Consider the following 12681-nt stretch of genomic DNA (forward strand, 5'->3'; position numbering starts at 1 on the left):
TGACATGACACATTAAACTATGTTTCTCTTTCCACAGGTGCTGCCAGACCTGCTGAGTATTTCTAGCACTTTGTACTTTTATTTCGGGTTTCCAGCATATGCAGCTTTTTGGTTTTGTATAACTAACTCCCTGATTCTCAGGCCCTGCATGGTATGAAGTGGGTTTCCTTCCAAATGGGATAACAGGGATGTCAAATCTTTCTTTTGGGAAACCTGTTCTTTCATCATATTAGGACAAATAGAGCTCATGTAAAACACAAACTTATTTTTGTACTTTTTTAGTTTTCACTTTGGGTATTGTTTTACTGCAGCTTGTTAAATATGTGAATTTATGCCAGGAAGTCTGCCCATGCTCCTGAAAACCTCCTCCATAGGCAAGAATGATTAAATTTGTAGTGCCTTTATGCCCTGAACTATTTGCATGCACTATTCACACACCAGGGGCTGGATTTTACCTGCCCTCTAGAGATAGGCTGGGGTGTAAAATGGTGAAGGAAGGCAGGGGGTGGAGTGCCCGTCATCTTCCTGTCACCATGGCATTTTACCAGTGGTGGGGAAGGTGGAAAACAGCCTTCCAGCTGAGAGGCCAATTGAACCACTTAAGTGGCCAGTAAAGGGCCTCTTCCCATCGCACTGGGTGGGCCGTCTGCCACTTGGGGAGACCGCCTGGAGAACATCCCTTACATCCTCTCCAAATCCTCCAACTTCCTCACTGGGGCCACCCCCAACCCCACTTGCCTTGCAATGAGCACAGCGTCCAGCACCATGTCCTCTTGGCTGGGTGCAGTCCCAGCAGTGGCCATCACTTCTGGTGGCGCTGATAGGACTGAAGACTTGCTAGCCCTCTGATAGGCTGGCAGCTCTTGGAGGCATGTTCCCAGCTTTTAAAGGAATAGGAGCCCTGATGCCAGCTAATTAACTACTGGATAGACTTAAAATGCAGCCCAGGAAGGCGCCCCTGAACAGCAGGGCAAGTTTGCCTTGGCTTTTGCATGCGTTGTTGTCTCAACAAAATTTAGCCCCAGATGTGAGTATTTTGTTCTCTCATTTTGTATTAAGACAGGTATTTATGTAAAGCGCAATTTGGCTGCTGTTTAGAAAAAAAATTACTCTTACTGTTTGAAGTGCTTGCTGGAACCACTTTACACTTTATATGTTGTCTGGGAAGATCACAGAACAATTTTGATACCATAACCCCTGATGCTACCAATTAACATCTTAGTTTTTATCAGGACAATGGAGAAATCTAGTCCACAGGCATCGAAACACCGGGAATCAGATATGATAGAGGTGATCCATGACCTTTGATAAATTGGGGGAATTGTATGTATATCATTCCTGTAGAGCTTCGATGGGTATTTGGCCCAAAGGAGCAGGGCATACTAGTTCTGGTTGCAATAATTATAATCAGCTATTAATCTGACAGGATTTATCAACTGTACCATTTTTCTTTACATGTGGTGCCATCTCCTGGTATTTAGTGAAACATCACTTGTTAAGTAAAAAGAGAGCTTACCTGGCAGTCCGTCAGGCATATCAAATAGCCAGCCCACTACACCATGTCCCCACCCCGCACCACTCAATCCCCCCTCGCTCTCACAATATACACATATCTGGACATGTGCAACTACAAACATCATTGATTCGTCTAAACATGCGACCTGGTGAAAAACAGAGGCAAAAAACAAAAGAGTACATGCAAAGATGTGGGAGCTCCTGGATGCCAGCATGTTCCAAGGCAAACAGTTCTGCAGTAAATGTCTGTGGGTTGAGGAGTTTCAATTCAGAGCCATGGAGCTCGAGGCCGAGCTGCGGACACAGTGGCACATCAGGAAGGGGAGATGTTACCTGGATACTTTGTTTCAGATGGCAGTCACACCCCCTAGGATAGGGTCTTCTGTTTTGATCAGTGGTCAGGGGCAGGAGGGTGTGACTGCAAGTGAGGCAGGTAAGGGGATCGAAAAGGCAGAAGTGGCAGAGCCTCAGCTCTTGCAATTGCCCAACAGGCTTGAGGTGCTTGCAGCCTGTATGGATGAGAGGGTGGACTGCAGGATGGATGAGCAAACTGACAATGGCATCATGGTACAGGAAGCCATTCAAGTGGGGGGAGCTAACAGGAACATAATTGTAGTAGGGGACAGTATAGTGAAAGGAATGGACACAGAGCTCTGCAGCCGAGAGTCCAGAAGGCTTTGTTGCCTGTCTGGTGCCAAGGTTTGGGATATCTGCTCTCGGCTGGAGAGGAACCTGCAGTGGGAGGGGGAGGATCCAGTGATTTTGGTCCATGTTGGTACCAACAACACAGGTAGGACTAGGAAGGAGGTTCCAGGGGCTAAATTAGAAAGCAGAAGCAACAAATCTCTGGATCATTACCTGAGCCATGAGCAAATTGGCATAGGGGAAATAAGATCAGAGAGTTAAATGCGTGGCTTAAAGATTGGTGTGGGAGAAATGGGTTTTGATTTCTGGGGCACTGGCATCAGTAATGGGGAAAGTGGGAGCTGTACCTTTGGGACTTACTTCACCTGAACCATGCTGGGACCAGTGTCCAGTTAAGTCTTATAACTAAAGCAGTAGAGAGAGCTTTAAACTAAGATTGGGGTGAGGGAAGATGTGATATACTAAAGAGAGATGAGAAAGTAAGAGAGAAGGATAGCAGTAAGGAAAATGCTTATCAGTGTGTGTCAGGAAGGGGCAGAGCATAAGAACATAAAAGCGTATCAGCAGTTATGTCTAGAATTACGAAAATAATAAGGCAGAATTTAGGGCACTTTGCCTGAATGCATGCAACATTTGCAACAAGGTAAGTGAATTGATGGCACAAATAGAAATAGACAGGTATGATCTAATGGCCATTCTGGAGACGTGGCTGCAGGGTGATCAAGGCCGGGACTGAAAGTTTGATGGTATTCAACATTTAGGAAGGATAGGCAAAAAGGAAAAAGAGATGGGGTTGCACTGTTAATTAAGGATGGGGTCAGTACATTAGTGAAAGAGGATTTTAGATCAGAAGATCAAGATGTAGAATGAGTTTGGGTGGAGCTAAGAAACTGCAAGGGGCAGCAAACACTGTTAGGAGTTGTTTATAGGCCACCAAATAGTAGTGGTAATATAGGTGTTGCTGACAGGAGGCAGGTCTGTTCAAACAGCACTAATTCTTCCTCTCACGACCCATCCATAAGTTGAAAAGTTTTTTGATTTGTTTCTTTTTTAATAAGTGGTAGCGTATTTCTCAACCCCTTGGTTTTTGTGTGATCCAATTCCTACTCATAACCTTACAACAAACTCGAGGTAGGATGAACTCCAAAAGGTGAGTTTATTGCACACATTCAAAAACCATGAAAAGGAGGGGCTGCAACGACCCCCTCTGCACACATGCAGTAAAGATCAAAACAGCCCGCTTGATTGGCACCCCGTCCACAAACATTCACTCCCTCTATCACTGACAAACAGTGGCAGCAGTGTGTACCATTTACAAGATGCACTGCTGAAACTCACCAAGGCTCCTTAAAGAGCACCTTCCAAACCCACGATCATTATCATCTAGAAGGACAAAGGCAGCAGATACATGGGAACACCATCACCTGGAAGTTCCCCTGCAAGCCACTCACCATCCTGACTTGGAAATATATTGCCATTTCTTCACTATCTCTGGGTCAAAATCCTGGAACTCCCTCCCCAACAGCACTGTGGGTGTACCTACCTCATGGACTGCAGCAGTTCAAGAAGGCAGCTCACCGCCATCTTCTCAAGAGCAAATGCTGGCCTAGCCATGTGAGAACCATGTGTCAGGAGGACACAGGAGAGGAATGAGGGGCAGAAATATCCTCAGCATATGATACATCGCCAAAGACAGAACTACCTTGAGATGACAGAGAACAAGTACTGCAGGAGGCTGTGGTTCACCAGGCAGGTGGTCACAGAGATTTGTGTCTATATTATGGAAGACCTCACACCTCACAGCACTGTTTGCTATGCCCAGCTGGCAGTCACCTAAGTCACCGTGGCCTTGAATGTCCCTGTTCCAGGGGTCAGCTAGCGGCCTTGGTGGCATCTTGCAAATGGCTGCATATCACGGCATCTCACAGGCCATGATGCCCTTTTCACAAAAGCTAGACAGTACATTCAATTCCAGACAAACATGACCTTGCAGATACAGAGGGCAGTGGATTTCTCCTCCATTGCTGGGAATTCCCCAGGTGCAGGGCATCATTGAATGTAACCATGTGGCCATCAAGGAAGCGACTGAGTAGCCAGTGAGGTTCATAATAGGAAGAGCTTCACTCATTCAATGTTCAAATAGTCTGCAACCACGACAAGAACTTCCTGCATTTTTCTTACCTTGTAGTTGCAGTCCAGGCTGCCACACCTTTGTATTCATTCCCCCCACAAACTCTGTAGATGGATTTTAGACTGCAACAGATATCCCTTGAAGAGATGACTACTTATCCCTCTCCCAGAGCCCGAGACAAGAGGCACAGAGGCACTGTAACTGAAACAATGTTCTCAGTAGGACCAGCATTGAGCAGACCATCGGGCTTCTGAAGATGTGCCTGGACAGGCTGGGTGTTGCCGTGCAGTACACGCCTGCAATGGTCTTGGTCATAGTGGTGGTCTGCTGCATTCTCCATAACATTGCTCCCCAGAGAGGCATAGGCCTTGGTGAAGGTGAAGTGTTGGATGGATGAAGTTTATCAGAGGAAAAGGAAGAGCAGAAGGTGGAAGAGGAGGAAGAGGAGGAAGATACAGAATACAGAGGAGTCCCAGCTACACAGGGAGGTGGCTGGAGCTGCGGGAGCAAGTAATCATCTGATCCAGGTACATTTCATCTGAGCCCTTATGATCCAAGATGAACGACATGGTCTGGAACTCACTTTGAGCTACTTGTGAGAACACTTCCATTGAAGATGCAGCCGAGAACAGCTCAAATCTTACCAGCACTGAAAGATGGATTATTAATCCAGAAACCCAGGCTAATGCTCTGGGGACTTGGGTTCAAATCCCACCACGGCAGCTGGTGCAATTTGAATTCAGTTAATAAATCTGGAATATAAAGCTACCCCAGTAATGGTGACCATGAAACTGTCATCTGATTCACTCATGTCCTTTAGGGCAGGAAATCTACCATTATTACCTGGTCTGGCCTACATGTGACTCCAGATCCACAGCAATGTGGTTGACTCTTAACTTCTCTCTGAAATGACCTAGCAAGGTCACTTCAAGTGCAATTAGGGATGGGCAACAAATGCTGGCCTTACCAGCAACACCCACATCCCATGAAAAAATAAAAAAAATGCACATCTGCCCAGAGGCTTCATTGTTGCTGTTCATGGACTTTTCTCCCCTTCACTGATTCATCCCCCTTCTTCTGTCCTGCCATTATTAAAAGGAGGTTCACAGGTTTTGCTTCATGTGTCAATGTTTACACGGTGCTCAAAAAGGCCAAAAGTGCACAGTTACATGTGACAGACTTTAAATGACCCATACAGTGCCCTGCTGATGCAGTGGCCTCCACTCTCAACCACCTCTATGTGGTGTTCCCCTGGTGGTATTGGAAGAGGTGGAAGCAGCCTGCTCACTTTTCTGAGCTTCTGGATGAGATGCACATGGTGGTCGTCCTTGTCACAAAGGTGCCAGTGGGGGCACTAACAAAGGCTTTTAAAAAAATTCTTTCATGGGATGTGGGCATCACTGGCAAAGCCAGCATTTATTGTTCATCCATAATTGCCTTTTAGAAGGTGGTGTTGAGCCATTTTATTGAACGTTTGGGATCCATCCGGTGGAGGTACACCCACAGTTCTTTAAGGAAGCAAGTTCCAGGACTTTGACCCTGCAACATTGAAGGAACAATGATATAGTTCCAAGTCAGGATGGTGTGTGGCTTAGAGGGGAACTTGAAGGCGGTGGAGTTCTCATGAATCCGCTGCCTTTGTCCTTCCAGGTGGTCGAGGTCGTGGGTTTGGAAGGTGCTGCTGAAGAAGCCTTGGTGAGTTGTTGCAGTGCATCTTTTAGATGATACATACTGCTGCCATTCTCTGTCAGTGGTGGAGGGGGTGAATGTTTAAGGTAGTGGATTGGGTGCCAGTTAAGTGGGCTACTTTGTCCTGGAACATGTGGTGCTTTTTGAGTGTTGGAGTTGCACTCATCCAGGCAAATGGAGAGTATTCACACTGCTGACTTGTGCCTTGTGGATGGTGGAAAGGCTTTGGGGAGTTAGAGTACTCTCCACAGAATTCTTTGCCTCTGGTCTGTTCTTGAGGCCAGAGTATTGGTGCGTTCTGTTCAGTCTCTGGTCAATGGTAACCCCCAGGATGTTGAAATTGGGGTATCAGCAAAAAGCCACACTTCTGACTTTATGATGGAGTGAAGGCCATTGATGAAGCAGCTGAAGATGGTTGGGCCGAGGCCACTACCCCGAGGAACAACTGCAGTGATGTCCTGGGACTGAGAATTTGGCCTCCAACAATTACAACCATCTTCCTTTATGCAAGGCATAACTCCAACCATTGGAGTGTTTACCCCCTGATTCCCATTGACTCCAGCTTTGCTGATGTACTGGTGTCACTGCAGGGGCAGCCTCCATCACTGGACCCTCCTGCACAGATGCACCCTCATTCAAAGGGCCTAAGGAGGCTGATGATGCTGATGGCACCCTGAGAGGAGTGCATACTCACCCTCCTCTGTGACTGTCTCAGCCCTTGGCTGGCACTCCATTTGACTGGTTGGGAGCATCAACTGGGGAGCAAATGGCATCTGTTCCAAACATCTCTGCACCATCAGTGCCATGAACCGCCCAAGGGTATATAGTAGGGCATGCATCCTGTGTTTGTCAGAGCACAGTTCCTGCATGTGCTGTCACATATGTCTGTCCATGTGGTTGGCCACTCAATGGAGGAGCTCATACATTGGAACCCCTGAGATCATGGCGGAATCTTCTGTCTCTCTGGTGGTGAGTTTGCAGGCAGGGAGGGCATTTAATGAGGCGGGATGATGGTGTACCTGAACCTCGCTGCATTCCAACCGCTCAAGAATTAAGTTCTGGGTGGTAAGGCTCATGGCTGACCTTCCCACCCCACTTCCAACTGAGGCTCTTAAGTGGCCAATTAATGACCACTTAAGGCCTTATCCCACCACTACTGGTATTAACCCAGCTGCTGGCATGCCTGTCAACATGCTGCGTGCATAGCAGCTAAAGCCATGTGGCCAGCTTGTCACCTCCACGAGTGGTTGGAGGAGGGGCCACTCTGTGCCTGATCAAGGGGATAGACATTGGGAAGTGGGTGGCCCATTGAGAACCACGCCTCTTGCCCTTGCTTCCTATCTCCCTGCACCCCTCTCTCCATAACCCTAACCCGACGACACCCCGCTTCCCACATTACTTACCTGTGGCCTGGGTCGTTCCCCGATCCTGAGACTCTGGTGCTTGGTCAGCAGCTTTTTGTAAACCCTGCCCCCGTGGTCTTGATTCCAGGAGATGGCCTGCCCCTGGCCTTGCCACTGCCTATTTGGCTTGTGGTTCGGCAGGCATTCCTGAAAAGAGGCAGCACGGGATCTCGCCTGCTGTCCAGCCAGCAGGCAAGACCCCCAACAACTCAACAAGATTCCAACGATGGTGGCGCACATGAGCTGGATGGATTCCTCCCTTCTCAGCCTGTGACTGCACAGTGTCTCGGAACTCAGGCATGAGGGAGCACATTTGTTGCTGCTGATCCAAGTACAGCCTCGTTTCATTTGATTCGCAAGGCTCCTTATCTGTGCCCAGCTGAGCAGAGCTGTCCTCCCTCCTCCGAAGGGACTGCCCATTTTTGTCTCCGGCTCCTCCTACTGCACGTTTGTGATGTGCTCATCACCCTGTGGTGATGGTGTGCAAGGACCTGCCAAAGTGTCTTTATCTGCGCTGATGGAGGATGTGCTTATAAGGTGTGATGGTGCTTTGACTGAGCTCTGTTCAGGCAGCGCTTGGCCTGGTGGTGGTGATGTGTCTGTCATAGCATCTTGAAGTCAGAACCTATTCGAGACACAAGAAGACATCGTGAAAACTAGCCTTGGAGAGCCGAAGCCTTTGAGGTTTTCTAATACTGCTGAGTCTTAGGCATGGTGTCAGATAGGCTGGAGTGCATTGCACCCCCCCTTAACAAATGCTGAAGTCTGTATACATCATTTCCATGAGGCAAACCCATCACTCAATTTGCTGTTCATCAGCAACCCTGGGGATGTCCATGGTTCCCTCTTCCATTATGGTGATTATGTGCAGGAAGGGAACCCTTCTTCATGCTTGGTACTCTCGTGGGCATTATGTGCCTGTTTCTTCTACAAGGACAAAAAAAGAGAGATAAGGCACCTCTGGCCTTTATAGTCAATGCCAATGGTTCATTGGGATGGGAAGCTACATGTATCAGTGAGAGCAGGTTCTCCACAGCACCATGGCTTTGAGCCTTGCTGAGAGGTCAGTAAGTAACTTGGGCACATTCCTCTCCCATGTTTGGGAGCATCATGTGCCCTCTGGCTCCTCAGCTGGTGTGTCTGCTGGAGGTTGAATACCCAGAGGCCTGTCCTTAGGATTTGGCAGTGCCACAATGAATAAGGTCATTGAGCATCTTTCTGTACTGCAGCCAGTTTCTGTACACCACATTCTGTCAGTCACTGTCAGTGCTTTCAGTTGAGGCCTGGTTGTTGGGAAGGTGGCCTCCTTCCATCACCCTCCAGGAGCAGTCCTCCCTCCTCTACTTCATTGCCTTGAAGAGGACCTCCGCAGGTCTGCGACTGCAAAATGAGGGACAACCCTCCCCTGGATTTCAGGCTTCTACCTCTCCTGCTTCATCGCTAATCCAGCAAAGATTGCACTGAATGGCAGCCATAGAAATAGCTTTCATGGTGGGTTTAAATTGGACCACAATCTCTTTCAGGTCCACCTCCATTCCCTTGCTGCTGTCAATTGGTTGTCTATCCTACCTTCTAGCCAATTAGCAACCATTCCCTATTAAAATTGGGGCCTATACTTACTCCTGGGTGTAGATTGAGACCTGAAAATAATCCTGATATCATTTCCTGCCCCCCAGAAATAAAATCAGTCACCAAGTCTGCAGATGATATTATAAAGGGGCAATATGAGGAAGAGGAGAGGGCCAAGGATACATCCTTGAGAGGCACTACAGGTAATGATACAGGATGGGAAGGCAAGCCAATGGTATAAATGCTCTAGCTATTGATTGGATAAGTAAGAGTGGCATCAAGCAAGGGCAGCCCAAGTGGACAATGGAGAAGCACTAGAGGAGGCTAACAAGAGGTCGAAGAAGATGAGTGGAATAATGCACCATGGTCATGGTTGCAGAGTCATTTATGACTTGATTAAGGCTATATATGGAAGGGGCAAAAATTTGTTTGGAGAGGTTCAGTAGGAAGCTGCCAGAAAGATGAGCATAGATTCTATAGCAACATTATGTGCAAGGTTCTTGGAAAGGATGCATGGTGAATATAAACAATTGATATTTGTAAAATCCGTCAGCCAGAACAGTCAACAACTCTTTTTCATTAAAATTTGCTATCACATCTATGCAGACCTTTTAGTAGGGGTCACTGATCAAAAGCAATAAATCTGGTTGATTTTGCTTTGCAAGCCCTGGGACTTGTGGCCTAAAACTGTACTGGCTGTGATTAGCTAATACCTGCTCTGTGTAACTCAATCCTTCATTAGGCAGTGCACTTAGCATCTAAGCCATCAGAGAGTTAGCAATGTCAACAAGTCACTAAAATATGTTTTCTTGGTTTACAAGGAACTATTGCTTTGACCTGTATTTATTTGGATATGGTATGGATTATACCAATGTGGACCACTGCAGTGCAGTGTATATCGGAATGTATTTGTTAAGTGATGTCACGTGAGGCTGTCTGAAATATTTGAACATGTACTTTGATAGGAATATATGCTGATTGGCACAGTTTGTTTCGTGAACTGGTGTTTGTTCCACAGCTCTGCAATTAGAAACTGAATGCTGTGAGCCAATAGGTGGCAGCATCAGGTAAGATATGAGCTCAGCAAGTTTGTAATGTACACCAGTTGAAACAACACTGGAATGCACACATTTCCCACTGTCCAAAGGGCATTCGCATTTGCAGGTAGAGGGAGGTGAAATATTGATAACATGCTAACCTGCATTGGATATTATTGGCCTGATAACTGGCATGGGCATAAAAGTGCTCTCACCTTCCACCCCACCAGCCTCCGCATTCAAAGGATCATCCTCTGCCATTCCTGCCACCTCCATCATGATGCTACCGCCAAACACATTTTTCCTTCCCTTCCCTGTCAGCATTTTGAAGAGTGTGTTCCCTCAGCACCAACCTGGTCCACTCCTCAATTACCTCTAACACCTCATCCCCTTCCCTTGGCACCTTCCATGCAAATAATGCAGGAGATGTAACATCTGCTCTTTTGCCTCCTCTCTCCTCACCGTCCAAACCCCAAACATTCCTCCCAGATGAAGCAGTGATTTATGTGTACTTTTAATTAAGTATGCTGTATTCGCTCCTCACAATACAGTCTTTTCTATGCAGGGAAACCAAATGCAGATTGAGTGCAGAACATCTTTGCACAGTCTGCAAGACCTTCCTGTTGCCCGCCATTTTAATTCTCTGCTTTGCTGTCAAGCTGACATCTCCATCCTTGGCCTGCTGCAGTGTTCCAGTGAAATTCAAGGCAAGCTCAAGGAGCAACACCTCACTTTTCGATTAGTCACTTTACATCCTTTCGGACTCAACATTGAGATCAAGCATTTTAGACTGTAAAGTCTGTCCCCTAACCCTGCAACCCCCCATTTTATTTCTGTGTTTTTTTTTGCATGTGCCGCTCTAAATCTTGTTTATCATGTTTTTGCTTTTGGACCTAGCTCTTCATCATTTTGCCATTCACAGACACTCTGAGCAAATCTTTTGTTTCTTTATTACAACCATTACCACTCTGCCTTTCTTTTGCACCATGACATCTTTTGTCATTTAATCTCTCCTGCTGTCTACCCAATCTCAGACCTTCCATTTTGTCCTTCCTCCCTCTTCCCCCTTTCACTTGCACCAAACCTACTCCATTCTATCTTCCTTCAGTTTTGAAGAAAGGTCCTTGACATGAAATGTTGGCCCGAATTTTTGTTCCTGAGTCAGGAGTGCAAACTTCATCCCAATTACAAAAAAAGTAAAACCAAAAAGTCCTCACCCCTCACCCGCCCAACCCCCCCCAAAACCCCCAGTCCTCATCCATGCCAACTCATGTCACCTCGTAACCCTTCCCCACATGAGTCCTAATACCCTCCATGCTAACTTAGTATCAGCTTATACAAACATGTGACTTTCCATTCATCTTCATGGCCCCTTACAGTCCCTATGCCAACTTAGTGCCAACTTATGACCTCCGCTCATACCCATAGCCCTTATTTTCCTGATGCCAATTTAGTGTCAACTTATGCCAACCCATTCCCCACCCAGCTCCCTTTGTCTCTACACTCTCCATGCCAACGTATCTAGTATCTTCCATGGTCAGACATCAGGAGCCATGGTGATATGAAATAAAATTCTATATATCTATTACAGATTTCAATATCTTAAAAAATACCCTCAATGCTAAAAGCCCCTTCAATACATTTAAACCCCTTCAAGTGCTTAATCCCTTATAAAAACAAACATTTCCTTCAATTACTTAATCCCTCATAAAAACTAACATTTGCATTCATAGCCCCACATCAAATATTGCTAATCTCTTTATAACCACTTGAAGCTGTCAATCAAACTTTAAACTTACAGGTCCCGGTTGGTGATAACTTTAGACTGTGGACGCAGTCACACAGAAATAATATTATACAGATAGCAGTCAGGCTAATGCCAATGTACACCTAGTGAAATTGCAAGATCTGATTTTGTTCAATTTTTTTCCAAAATTTAAAGCACAGGAGATTTAAGTGATTTAACAGCTTAAGAGTTCCACAGAGCCTATCAATGGTACTTGTGTAAAAAAGTTTCACCAGTAACTTTCTTGCAGATTTTTTCTTTCAGGTTTCCAGCATCTGCAGTATTTTGCTTTTATTCACCAATACCTACATGGATGACATTTCACCATTGTGTTGGACCATAAACCATTAATGGGATTATTCAGTGACGATAAGGCCATTCTGCCAATAGCATCAGCAAGAATACAACAGTGGGCTCTGATATTATCTGCCTACAAGTATACTTTTAAGTACTGCCCTGGCCTGGACATTGCAAATGCAGATGCATGCAGTTGTCTCCCGTTACCAGATAGTATTATAAATACTCCCATTCCACAAGAATTAGTGCTATCATTGAATTTCTCAGATTCTTCGCCTGTGTGTACGAAACAAATTAGAAATTGGACGAAAAGTGCTCCAATATTGTTGAAAGTCAGAGATTCTGTTTTGCAAGGATGGCCAAACTCGCCTGTATCTGAAGAATTGAGACCAGTCCATGTCAAAAACATGGAATTAACCTGTCAAGATGGAATTGTGTTCTGAGGTTCAAGAGTTGTTGTGCCATCGCAAAGTAAAGAGCCACTCTTGACAGAGCTCCACAGTGTGCAGTCAAAGATGAAAATGCTTGTACGAAGATATGTATGATGGCCTCACATTGACGGTGACATTGAAAGCACGGTCAAGCACTGTCTCCACCGTCAGCAACAAC

Source organism: Carcharodon carcharias, chromosome 9 (assembly GCF_017639515.1).
Source record: "Carcharodon carcharias isolate sCarCar2 chromosome 9, sCarCar2.pri, whole genome shotgun sequence".
Lineage (NCBI taxonomy): Eukaryota > Metazoa > Chordata > Chondrichthyes > Lamniformes > Lamnidae > Carcharodon > Carcharodon carcharias.